The sequence below is a fragment of the Dendrobates tinctorius genome, unplaced genomic scaffold, assembly GCF_039654945.1.
Source record: "Dendrobates tinctorius isolate UK_male_01 unplaced genomic scaffold, ASM3965494v1 ptg000125l, whole genome shotgun sequence".
NCBI classification, from domain to species: domain Eukaryota; kingdom Metazoa; phylum Chordata; class Amphibia; order Anura; family Dendrobatidae; genus Dendrobates; species Dendrobates tinctorius.
This window is the reverse complement of record NW_027361793.1, coordinates 10509886-10523368: the sequence shown is the minus strand read 5'-3', so window position 1 is coordinate 10523368 and position 13483 is coordinate 10509886.

Sequence of the window (13483 nt, the reverse complement as noted above, 5' to 3'; positions counted from 1 at the left end):
ACAGGGAGGAGGAGTATGAGGAGGAGGAGGACACCATGGTCAGTCATCCTGCATGTATGGGCATTATAACTCTAAGAGACCCGGTCCTTTACCTTGAGCCCATTTTTTACTGAGCCTTTTTCAATGTCTACCTCTTATCTGCGACTACATGACCAGGGTAAACATGTTCTGTGCTGTTTATGGAAGTACAATTTTGGGCAAGGGTGTCTATGATTGCAATAATATTTTTTTAAAAAGTTCCCCACCATGGGGAAATGTTTGTCAGCCCATGCACTGTGTGTATGAGCATTACTAGTCTAGGAGACCCAGTCCTTTACATTTGGCCTACTTGTTACTGAGGCCTTCATCACTGTCTCCTCCTTAACAGCCAATAGATGACCAGGGGGAACGTGTTCTGTGCTGTTATAGGTTGTACAATTTTGGGCAAGTGTGTCTGTGATGACAAGAGTATATTTTTAACAAAGGTACCCCCCATGTGTAAACCACATCCTGGTTTGCAAAGACTTCAGAACATTTGCGTGCTTTAAAGACCTCACTTGGAAAGCTACATTTTTTGTTGACTGGTTGATCACATTGGACACAATATACTGCATATAACTTTGATAAAGCAATGCTGTTAATTTGGCTCAGTAGCTGAATAGAAATATATCTTTTGCCACTATATGTTTTCTCTTATTGAACGCCATAACTTTGGCTGCATTAAATGGTAAGTAGAGTTGAGCGATACCGTCCGATACTTCAAAGTATCGGATCGGAATGGATCGGCCGATCTTTAAAAAAAGAATCGGTATCGCCGATTCCGATACCGGAAGTCCCATTCAAGTCTATGGGACTTCCGGTATCGGAATAAGAAAAACCCTGTTTTTGCCTTGTACAGCCTCTCTGGGGTCTGTACGGGCCTTTCGGGGGGCTGTGCCGGCCTGCCAGGGGGTCTGTGCAGGCTCCGGTGGTCTGTGCCAGCCTGCCGGGGGGCTGTGCCAGCCTGCCGGTGGTCTGTGCAGGCTCCGGTGGGCTGTGCCGGCCTGCCGGGGGGCTGTGCCGGCCTGCCGGTGGTCTGTGCAGGCTCCGGGGGGCTGTGCCGGCCTGCCGGGGGGCTGTGCCGGCCTGCCGGTGGTCTGTGCAGGCTTCGGGGGTCTGTGCAGGCATCGTCCGATGGGACTACAAGTCCCATCGGGCGATGCCTGCTACCATGACAGTGATTGACACATTAGCCAATGATGGGACAGTAGTAGTCCCATCATCCGGCTAATGTGTTAAATGTTAAAAAAAAAAAAAAAATACTACATACATACTACATGCATGCTACATACATACTACATGCTACATACATACTACATGCTACATACATACTACATGCTACATACATACTACATGCATGCTACATGCATGCTACATACATACTGCATGCTACATACATACTACATACATACTACATACATACTACATACATACTACATGCTACATACATACTACATGCATGCTACATGCATGCTACATACATACTGCGTGCTACATACATACTACATATATACTACATACATACTACATGCATGCTACATGCATGCTACATACATTCTACATACATGCTACATACATACTACATGCTACATACATACCACATACATACTACATACATACTACATACATACTACATGCATGCTACATACATACTACATACATACTACATACATACTACATGCATGCTACATGCATGCTACATACATACTACATGCTACATACATACCACATACATACTACATACATACTACATACATACTACATGCTACATACATACATATATACTACATGCATGCTACATACATACTACATGCTACATACATACCACATACATACTACATACATGCTACATACATACTACATATATACTACATGCATGCTACATACATACTGCATGCTACATGCATACTACATACATACTACATGCTACATACATACCACATATATACTACATACATACAATACATTCATACAATACATACATAGACATACAGTACATATAACATAGAGTAACATACTTACCAATACTTGTCACATTGTTCCCCGAAGCCATTGTCTTTTCCGGAATAAATATTAACATAACAAACCACAAAAATACTCACCCACGATCCGAAGCAGTCCACGAGTGTGTCCCACGACGATCTTGGGTAGAGAACTGCAGCATCAGCTGTTGCTGCCGTTCTCTACGGGCTGCAGGAATCCAATGACGGAAGGTAGGTATCCTTCCGCACTGTATTCCTCCGCCACTTAAAAAAAAAAAAGTCCCTAGTCTCACTTTATGCCATTGCTGTGTGGGAAATTCCCATGCAGCAATGGCATAAAGTGAGACTAGGGACTTTTTTTTTTTTTAAGTGGTGGAGGAATACAGTGCGGAAGGATACCTACCTTCCGTCATTGGATTCCTGCAGCCCGTAGAGAACGGCAGCATCATCTGATGCTGCAGTTCTCTACCCAAGATCGTCGTGGGACACACTCATGGACTGCTTCGGATCGTGGGTGAGTATTTTTGTGGTTTGTTATGTTAATATTTATTCCGGAAAAGACAATGGCTTCGGGGAACAATGTGACAAGTATTGGTAAGTATGTTACTCTATGTTATATGTACTGTATGTCTATGTATGTATTGTATGGATGTATTGTATGTATGTAGTATATATGTGGTATGTATGTAGCATGTAGTATGTATGTAGTATGTATGTAGCATGCATGTAGCATGCAGTATGTATGTAGCATGCATGTAGTATATATGTAGTATGTATGTAGCATGCATGTAGTATATATGTAGTATGTATGTAGCATGTAGCATGTATGTAGTATGTATGTAGTATGTATGTGGTATGTATGTAGTATGTATGTAGCATGCAGTATGTATGTAGCATGCATGTAGTATATATGTAGTATGTATGTAGCATGCATGTAGTATATATGTAGTATGTATGTAGCATGTAGCATGTATGTAGTATGTATGTAGTATGTATGTGGTATGTATGTAGCATGTAGTATGTATGTAGCATGCATGTAGCATGCATGTAGTATGTATGTAGCATGCATGTAGTATGTATGTAGCATGCATGTAGTATGTATGTAGTATGTATGTAGCATGCATGTAGTATGTATGTAGTATGTATGTAGTATGTATGTAGCATGTATGTAGTATGTATGTGGTATGTATGTAGCATGTAGTATGTATGTAGCATGCATGTAGTATATATGTAGTATGTATGTAGCATGTAGTATGTATGTAGTATGTATGTGGTATGTATGTAGCATGTAGTATGTATGTAGCATGCATGTAGCATGCATGTAGTATGTATGTAGCATGCATGTAGTATGTATGTAGCATGCATGTAGTATGTATGTAGTATGTATGTAGCATGCATGTAGTATGTATGTAGTATGTATGTAGCATGTAGCATGTATGTAGTATGTATGTGGTATGTATGTAGCATGTAGTATGTATGTAGCATGCATGTAGTATATATGTAGTATGTATGTAGTATGTATGTGGTATGTATGTAGCATGTAGTATGTATGTAGCATGCATGTAGCATGCATGTAGTATGTATGTAGCATGCATGTAGTATGTATGTATGTAGTATGTATGTAGCATGCATGTAGTATGTATGTAGTATGTATGTAGTATGTATGTAGTATGTATGTAGCATGCAGTATGTATGTAGCATGTATGTAGCATGTATGTAGTATGTATGTAGTATATATGTAGTATGTATGTAGCATGTAGTATGTATGTAGCATGCATGTAGTATATATGTAGTATGTATGTAGCATGTAGTATGTATGTAGCATGCATGTAGTATATATGTAGTATGTATGTAGCATGTAGTATGTACGTAGCATGCATGTAGTATATATGTAGTATGTATGTAGCATGTAGTATGTATGTAGTATGTATGTAGTATTTTTTTTTTTTTTAACATTTAACACATTAGCCGGATGATGGGACTACTACTGTCCCATGATTGGCTAATGTGTCAATCACTGTCATGGTAGCAGGCATCGCCAGATGGGACTTGTAGTCCCATCGGACGATGCTTGCACAGACCCCCGGACATCAGCACAGCCCCCCGGCAGGCCGGCACAGCCCCCCGGCAGGCTGGTACAGACCCCCACAGGGTGCACAGACCACCGGCAGGCCGGCACAGCCCCCCGGCATGCCGGTACAGACCCCCACAGGGTGCACAGACCACCGGCAGGCCGGCACAGCCCCCCGGCAGGCCGGTACAGACCCCCACAGGGTGCACAGACCACCGGCAGGCCGGCACAGCCCCCCGGCAGGCCGGTACAGACCCCCACAGGGTGCACAGACCACCGGCAGGCCGGCACAGCCCCCCGGCAGGCCGGTACCGACCCCGGGCAGTCCACACAGCCCCCCGGCAGGCCGGCAGAGACCCCCGGAAGGCCCGAAATGACGGCGCATCATGATGCGCACACACCGCGCATCATGATGACGTCAGGCCGTCAATCAACTTTGAACTTCCGATTCCGATGCCGAATTCCGATATTGAAAAAATATCGGAAGTCGGTATCGGAATTCCGATACAGCAAGTATCGGCCGATACCCGATACTTGCGGTATCGGAATGCTCAACACTAATGGTAAGTGTTCAATAGCAAAAAGTGACAGCTGAATGCTTGTAGATGCAGAGTACGTAATGTAATCAATTTTGACTGAGATAAATTCTATGAAGGAGACTGCATGTTCCTTCTTTCCTGGATAATAAACTGTAATAATAATAAATGCTCTTTTTTTCTGTAAAGTATTTTTTTGCAAGGATGTTAGATCATCTATTATGTCTCCAATATTTACTACACAGCAGAACAGAACAGTTATGGAAAATTGAGCATGGTCACAGTTATATTTTAGAACATCTTCACATTCTTGCAGTTCTCTCTTTTATTTCCGGAATACATAGTAGCAGCTAGTTTTAACATTAATTACCTATAGATATTGGTCAAGAAGATTGTCATGAATATCCAGAGTTCTCAATGGGTTAAGCTTAAGTTTTTCTAGAAAGGCTGAATAAAGATATGATTGCTGTTAATAGTGTAGTGCGAATATACAAATGGTTAATTTGAGTCCATATTGAAATATACAGAATGCATTCAGACAAATACATAGCTGCATTTTTGTCAGTCAAAAAAAAATATAATGATCTTCAAGGGTTTCTGTGGAGAAAACGCACACTTTGCATGGAGGTGTAAGTAATTTTTTTGGCGTGGAAATGCCATTTACTTTGATATTTTCGAAATCTTGCACTGAAGCCCCATTAACCATCACTTTGGTAGATTAACTTAGACCTTTTATGTCTATCACTGGCGACTTCTGGATGTACAAAATGAATATTGTGAAGTGGATTTTCATGGGCCCATCCAGTATGTGGGTTCCAAGGAGTAATGGGGTGCATATGACTATGCAACACGGCTGGCCTTGCTGCCAATGTGTTAAAAAAAGAGTACGGGAGTACAAAATGAATATGGTGAAGTGGATTTTATGGGTTCCATCCAGTATGTGGATTTCAAGGCGTAATGGGGTGCTTATGACTATGCAGCAGGGCAGACATTGCTGTCACTGTGTAAAACAAAGGGTACAAGAGTACAAAATTAATATTGGGAAGTGGATTTTCATGGTCCCATCCAGTATGAGGGTGCCAAAGCGTAATGGGGTGCATATGACTGTGCAGCTAGGCTGGCCTTGCTGCCAATATGTAAAACAAAGAGTACGGGAGTACAAAATGCATATTGTTAACTTGATTTTCCTGGGTCCATCCAGTATGTGGGTTCAAAGACTTATTGGGGTGCATATATATTGGTAGCAGGGAAGGCCTTGCATTCAATGCAACATTTTTTATGGAGGCCCTCCTGTACATCTTATGAAAGGAGTATTGGGGTGCATTGTAATTCTTGGCAGCCCATCCTCTCACAGCATAGGCTACAACAATTTAGGAGACCAACTGTTTAATAATGGCCCTTTAAGAAGATTAATGCCACCTGATACACCAGTAAAAATAGGCTCTGTGACTTTAATAGTCCCTCCTTCATAAATGAAGCAAGATGGGTCTGCTTATGTGTCACACACCACATGGCCAGCTAGGGTTGGTAAATGTTACAATGACATTTCCCAGTGAATGCATTGGTAGTAGTTGAAAGCAATGTTAAAGTTGAAAACGCTTCAAAAACGCTGCGTCTGAACTAAGCCCAAGTGTGGAAGAACATTTTGGTCTGGATTTAATTATTTTGACTCACAGGCAAGTCATTAACCTGCAAAGGATGTACCTTAATATATTTCCCAGCAAAATCCGTTTTGGTTTCATTTTGGTGTGTTTTTTTGTTGCAGCTGTAAAAATGGCATGAATCTCGGGAAAAAAATTGTTTAAAGTTGTGAACTAGGAGTCCGGAATGCTTCCAGGGGCGATCCCCATAATGTCCCCGTGTGATTTGAGCAGTGTTTCCATCATTTTCAGAAGTTTTTAGACCTTTAAAGGACCCCGGGGGGGATTGCGGCAAAAATGCTCGGGTCTCCCATAGACTTACATTGGGCTCGTTGTTCTGTCCGAGTACACGAGTATTACAATTTGCTCAACCCGAGCAACGAGTACCCAAGCATTTTAGTGCTCGCTCATCACTACTGACAATGCAAAAAAGAAACACATCTTATCTTTACCCACCTAGTCTGCGTCGTCTAGGAACCGTGCACAACAACTATCCCCACGATGTTCTATCACATACTGTACACTAGAATTTGCCTGAACTCTGTTTCCGCCTAATGCGGTAGCCAAGAGTTAACCAAGGTCAAGGGTGTAATTTGATGGGTGCAAGAGGCGGACCCGACAGCGGTGCAGCACAGTGGTTCACAAACTTAAAGGGAATCTGTCACCCCATTTTTTGAGTATCAGCTGCCGGCACCGCCTTTATGGGCTTATCTACAGCATTCTGTAATGATGTAGATAAGCCCCCGATGTAACCTGAAAGATAAGAAAACTGAGTTATATTATACTCACCCAGGGGTGGTCCGGGTCCGGTTTTGGTCCATTGGGTGTCTGGTCCGGTGCCTCCCATTTTCTAACGGTGACATCCTTTTCTTTGCTTCCCATCGTGGCTCCTGCGCAGGGAGAGCGCCGGCGCCTGCGCACTGCAGTATTCTGCTCTGCCCTCAACAGGGCAGAGCAGTGCGCCTGTGCAGGAGCCACAACAGGCAGCAGGGAAGAGGACGTCACCATTAGAAGATGGGAGGCGCCGGACCACAACACCCATCGGACCAAGACCGGACCGCCCCCAGGTGAGTATAATATTTTTCTTATCTTTCAGGTTACATCAGGGGCTTATCTACAGCATTACAGAATGTTGTAGATAAGCCCCTGACGGCGGTGCCGGCAGCTGATACTCGAAAAATGGGGTGACAGATTCCCTTTAACAATTCTCTAAGATTAAAATTCTATTAGGCTACTTTCACACTTCAGGTTTTCGGCGTCAGGCGCGATCCGGCGTCGTGCCGGAACGCCGGATCCGGCAAATGTTTAGTAAAACCGGATGTGACGGATCCGGTTTTCTGCCGGATCCATCTTTTTCTTGACAGACAAAACCGGATCCGTCTCATCCGGTTCCTCCGTTTTTCTATCCGTTTTTCGACGGATTACGCCGGATCCGGTTTTTAAAATTGACCCTTGTGGCCTTCCGAACGGGATTGGCTACTGGAAAACTATATATAGCATGTTCCTACAGCCCTTCTTTGACAGGTTGTAGAGGAGAAAGTGCAGGTTGGAGAGAAGAGCAAGTTACTGGCGAAGATGGATGTTGTCATTGGAAATATTTTGAAGAATTTGGCGGATTTTATAGCGGAGGCGAATCGTTTGAGGGTGATTGTTCTGGAGAAGGAGAGAGCGAGACAGCAGCGCATCAGGCATCGTAGACGACGTTTGTGGATCCACCCCATCACAGCCAAGAGAATGACGCGTGGGGTCTATTCTACACTCTGCATGGACCTTCGACGAAACCCGGATACATTTTTTGGATATGTTAGGATGAAAATGGAGAATTTTGATTACTTGGTGGAGCGCATTGCACACCTCATAAGAAAAGCGGACACCTATTGCCGCTTCTGTTTCACCCGCAGAGCGTCTGATGGTGACTTTAAGGTAAGCCACATTTATTGGATGTGATCGCATCAGAGCACACTTTCACTGCAATCTTGTTGGTGGTAGTTTGTATCTCCAAGTGTTATAGCTCAGTTTTGGTATGTAATGCTGTGATTTAAAACTAATTTATTGTTTTTTAATTCCCCACAGATTTCTTGCAACTGGAGAATCCCTTTCGTCACTGCATTTCCAGTACAGACTCGGGATTTCCACCATATCTGGAATAGTGAAGTACACATGCCGTGCACTGTGGGACTCCTTAGCTGAAGAGTTTTTACCAGAGCCCACAACAGAGAGGTGGATTGAAATTGCTGACAAGTTTCAACAGATATGTCAGTTTCCCAACTGCTTGGGCGCTGTGGACGGGAAACATATCCGCATTGTAAAGCCAGCTGGATCGGGATCGGAATATTTCAATTACAAGAAATATTTTTCAATTGTCCTCATGGCCATCGCTGACGCGGAATACAAATTTATTGCGGTTGATATTGGGGCCTATGGCCGCTCCAATGACTCTCAAGTTTTCAAACTGTCTGCCATGGGGCGTAAACTGTATGGAAACACCTTCCAGTTCCCACCACCTAGACCGCTGCCGCAAACATCTGGTCCACCTATGCCATTTGTCTGTGTAGGGGATGAAGCCTTCCAGCTGTCAGAACACCTTTTGAAACCGTACTCTAGCAGAGGATTGACAAGACCAAAACGCATTTTTAATTACCGCCTCACAAGAGCAAGAAGAATGGTTGAATGTACCTTTGGTATTCTGACAGCCAAATGGCGGGTCCTATTGACTGCGATCAACCTCAAGACAGAAACTGTGGACGAGGTGATCAAAGCGTGCGTGGTACTCCACAATTTTGTTATCTGCAAGGAACCCATTTCCATTGAGGACACCTCTGAAGAAACCACCTTGCAAGATTACCATGACATTACCACTAGAAGTTCTGTGACGGTTTCAGTAATGAGGGACAATTTTGCACTATACTTTATGTCACCTCAAGGCAGAGTACACTGGCAGGATGACAGAGTGTGAAAGATTTGTGCCCAACCAAACTTGTGTACCTTCTGTACCAACAGTATATACCTTTGCCAACCAAAGTTGGCTATCTTGTCATGGTCTCTATTTTTAGCTTTAGGCCACAGGTGTGTACCTGGTTGTGTTTTATGCAAAGTATTTCACCTTTTAACAAAAGTTGTGTACATTGTTATGAAATCACCAACAATAAACACAACTTTTTAGGTGAAATACTTTGCTTCAAACACAACCAGGAACACAACTGTGGCAAAAAGCTAAAATTTACCCACAGTTATATACCTAGTTTTGAATACCATTTCACCTTTTAAATACCCTGTATTTAACCTTTTTCGCCGCAGAAAGAAATGACAGACAACCAGTGTAAAATAATTTAACTTTTATTGAAAAATGTTTTTTTTAGTAAACTTTTTTAACATTTTAATAAACTTGTTTAATAAAGCTTTGAAACCATAAAACTGGTCATTTTTATTTAAATACACACATTATAAATCTGTGTAGTGTGTGGTGGAAATACTGCTGGAGGGGCTGCGGGACACTTCGACACTGGGAGTGTGGAGAGAGGACTGGGATCGTGGTGGGGAAGGAACAGTTAAAGGTGAAGGTGTGGAAAAAACTACAGAATGGGTGGACATGTGGGAAGCAGAAGAGATGGTGGGTGGTGGAGTGGAGGGTTGGGCAGGGACTGTAGGAGCAGATGATGTTGATAGCAAGTTGTATGGGGAAGGAGTTTGGTACGGGGCAGGTTGCTGGAAGTGGGGAGATGTCTGGTACGGGGCAGGTTGCTGGAAGTGGGGAGATGTCTGGTACGGGGCAGGTTGCTGGAAGTGGGGAGATGTCTGGTACGGGGCAGGTTGCTGGAAGTGGGGAGATGTCTGGTACTGGGGAGGTTGCTGGTACTGGGGAGTTTGCAGGTACTGGTGAGGTTGCTGGTACTGGGGAGGTTGCTGGTACTGGGGAGGTTGCTGGTACTGGGGAGGTTGCTGGTGCTGGGGAGGTTGCTGGTGCTGGGGAGGTGGATGGTGCTGGGGAGGTGGATGGTGCTGGGGAGGTGGATGGTATGTAATAGGAGGGGGAGGATGGAAAGTGGCTGGAGGGGGTGTAGATGTAATAGGAGGGGGAGGATGGAAAGTGGCTGGAGGGGGTGTAGATGTAATAGGAGGGGGAGGATGGAAAGTGGCTGGAGGGGGTGCAGGTGGAGGAACTACTGTGGTGGGAGGAGGAGGTTGGGAGGTAACTTGCTGGAGAGCAGCGTGGCATGAATGCATTACATGCATCTGCTGAGCAGGAGAGAGCGTTTCCATGCGCTCCACAACAGACCTGAAAAAGGTGTGGTTTGGAGAAGATCTTGCTTCTGAATGCATGGTTTGCAGAAGTGTCTTCACCTCCAGAATGCTGGAGTTGATCTGCTGATAGCCTGCGGAGATTTGCTCTGACAAGACTTTTAGACAGTTCTGGAAAGATGCATTCAGATGCAAGAACTCTGGCGCATAAGTCTTTTCCTGACCCCTCTGCCGCTGCCGCCCAGTACCCGCAGGTGTACTAGAGGTGGCAGGGGCAGAAGGGTGGGGTAAAGGGAAAGCGATCTCCTCACCAGCAGCTTCATGTAATGTAGGCGGCCACGATGCTCCTGTGCTGGTGGATGGGACAGATGGGTCGAATGTGTGGGAAGGCTGGGAAGGTGCAGATGTACCGGGGCGGTCAAGTGTCCCTCGGTGCCGGTCTCCTCGGGGATCGCCTCAGAAGGGTCCAATCGTGCAGGCTCCCGAGTGCTGCTCACCGTGCTGTGGAATAAAGAGAAAAAAAAACAATTAAAATAGTGACATGGTATGGCCCTGGCTGAAAAAAAAAAGTTACATCTAAACATTTTTTTGTCACATGTGGTGTGTAATATTTACCTTCTGGTGAGCATTGTCTCCCGGAGGAACGACGGGGCTCGTGCGTACTTGTACTTGCTCCTGCGTCCTCCAGATCCACTCGGGGCCCGCATCTCTTTATTGAACTCCTTCTTGAAACGATCCCTCACAGACCGCCACCGCTTCACAATTCTCTCCCCTGAAACGAGAAAGGACAAAGTGGTTAGTATACAACATCAGTGTTTCCCAAACTCCAGTCCTCATGGTCCCCAGGGGTCATGTTTTCAGGATTTCCAAAGTAAATAGAAATCCTGAACACATGATCCGTGGGGACCACGAGGACTGGAGTTCGGGAAACACTGGTTTAAATCAAGCAACCGGTACTGTATATACTTACGCTCTTTAATCTGGGCCCGAGCTTCGAGGTCCTCCCAGCGGTCCACAAGGAGCGAACAGATTTCCTCCCAGAGTCGTCGGGTAACGATCAGGTCAGCGTGGCGGCGGTCAGCCATATTCCAGAGCGGCTCCCTTTCTCTGACGAGATCGATGAGGCGGTCCACATCAATCCCTCCATCCTCACTGTCAGAGTCGGGGGCACGCTGTGAAGGCTGTTAAAGAAAAAGACAAAAATAACATAATTAGCCTCCACAAAAGAAATGAAATAAAAAGTGCAAAAAAAACAAAGCAAAAATATTTATACTTACACGCTGGTGACCGCCGCGTTGCTGTCGCCGACGACCCTGGGAGGCACTGCGAGGACCTCTTGGCCGAGCACCAGATTGGGAAGACTAGAGAAGAAAACAAAAAATGTTATGTCTTTGGATGTAGGCATTTGTTTGCTGTGTGTGGTCTGCAGAACATTGTTTTCTATGTGTTGTATGTAGTGTGATGTTGTGTTTCTGCGTTTGATGCAAAAAACTTACCAATTGTGAGCCCACTCCAAGTGTCTGTCCACCCCTTCCTTCTTCTTCTGGGAGCTCCTCTTCATCTTGTGATTCCTGTTTTGAAATAAAAGGCAATGAATACACATATATTACAGAGATGATGGATTTTGGAAATAAAAACTTACCGTCAAACGCTGACGATGCGAGGGAGGGCTCCCAGAAGATGTGCTGTCTTCCTCATGGCCAGACTCCATGGCTGTGGGTGGTGTTTCTGCTGCTGCCATTGCTGCTGCTGCTGCTGCATCTATTGGGCGGCTGTTGAATAAAGAGAAACAAAGGGCCAATGGATATCTTGATATTCCATAGCCCTAGTTTGGAGGAATGGGGGATTTGATAATTACCGTCTCTCATCTGCTGCTGGACTCCCCTCCCGTTGTTCAGCATGCTGCTCCATTTGGGGTGGTGCTGATGGTGCTGCTGCTGCAGATGTCTGCTGCCTTCTCCTGCTCCTGGTTCTTTGGCTTGGGTGGCATGTTGGGTGTGGCTGAGGGTCCCATTGTCTTGCTTTTATATATGTCCTGTGGGCAGAGCTACTGAGCATGCTCAGACCAAAGAAACCGGATCCGGCGCATTGCGGCGCTCATAGGCTTTCATTGTATGAAAAAGCCGGACACGCCGGATCCGGCGTGTCCGGCTTTTTCGACGGATACAAAAAACGTTACAGTCTCCGTTTTTTCCAGATGCCGGATCGCGTCACATTGCCGGATCCGGCGAAAATCGGATGAAACGCATGGCCATCCGGCTCGATCCGGCTCTAATGCAAGTCAATGGGGGGGAAACCGGATCCGGCATTGCATTTCGACGGATCCGGTTTTAGTCAAAAGCGCCGGATCGCGCCTGAAGCAGAAAACCTGATGTGTGAAAGAGGCCTTAGGCTATATGTGTATACAGTTGAAACCAGAAGTTTACATGCACTATATCAAGAGACACATATGCATGTTTTTCTCAATATCGGACATGAAATCAGAATAAATTTTCCTGTTTTAGGTCAATTAGGATTGCCATGATTATTAATATTTGCCAAATGCCAGAAAAATGAGAGAGAGAATATTTTAAGGCATTTTTATTACTTACTGCAAAGTAGAAAATTTGCATACACTAAGATTACTATGCCTTTAAACAATTAAACCAAATGCGACATAGGAGGAGCAACACGATCAAAAATATAATGCAATGTACAAATTTTATTACATATTAATAATAAATATTAATTCAACGCAAATATAAAGAATAACAAAAATAAATTAATAGTAAAGACTGGGATACTGGGTTCCCTGTCATACATGGAAATATCTGTGAAAAATAAGGATGAATGAACTCATGGAGATCAACATCCAACACTGCGGAGACACCATCACATGTTTCTCAACGCAGTGATTCTAGAGCAATGCCCCCATCCCTTATGGGAAATATGTAAAAACATGCAGTGTGGAGTAGTTTCCTACTCCACACTGATGAGGGGCAATACCCCGAAACAGCT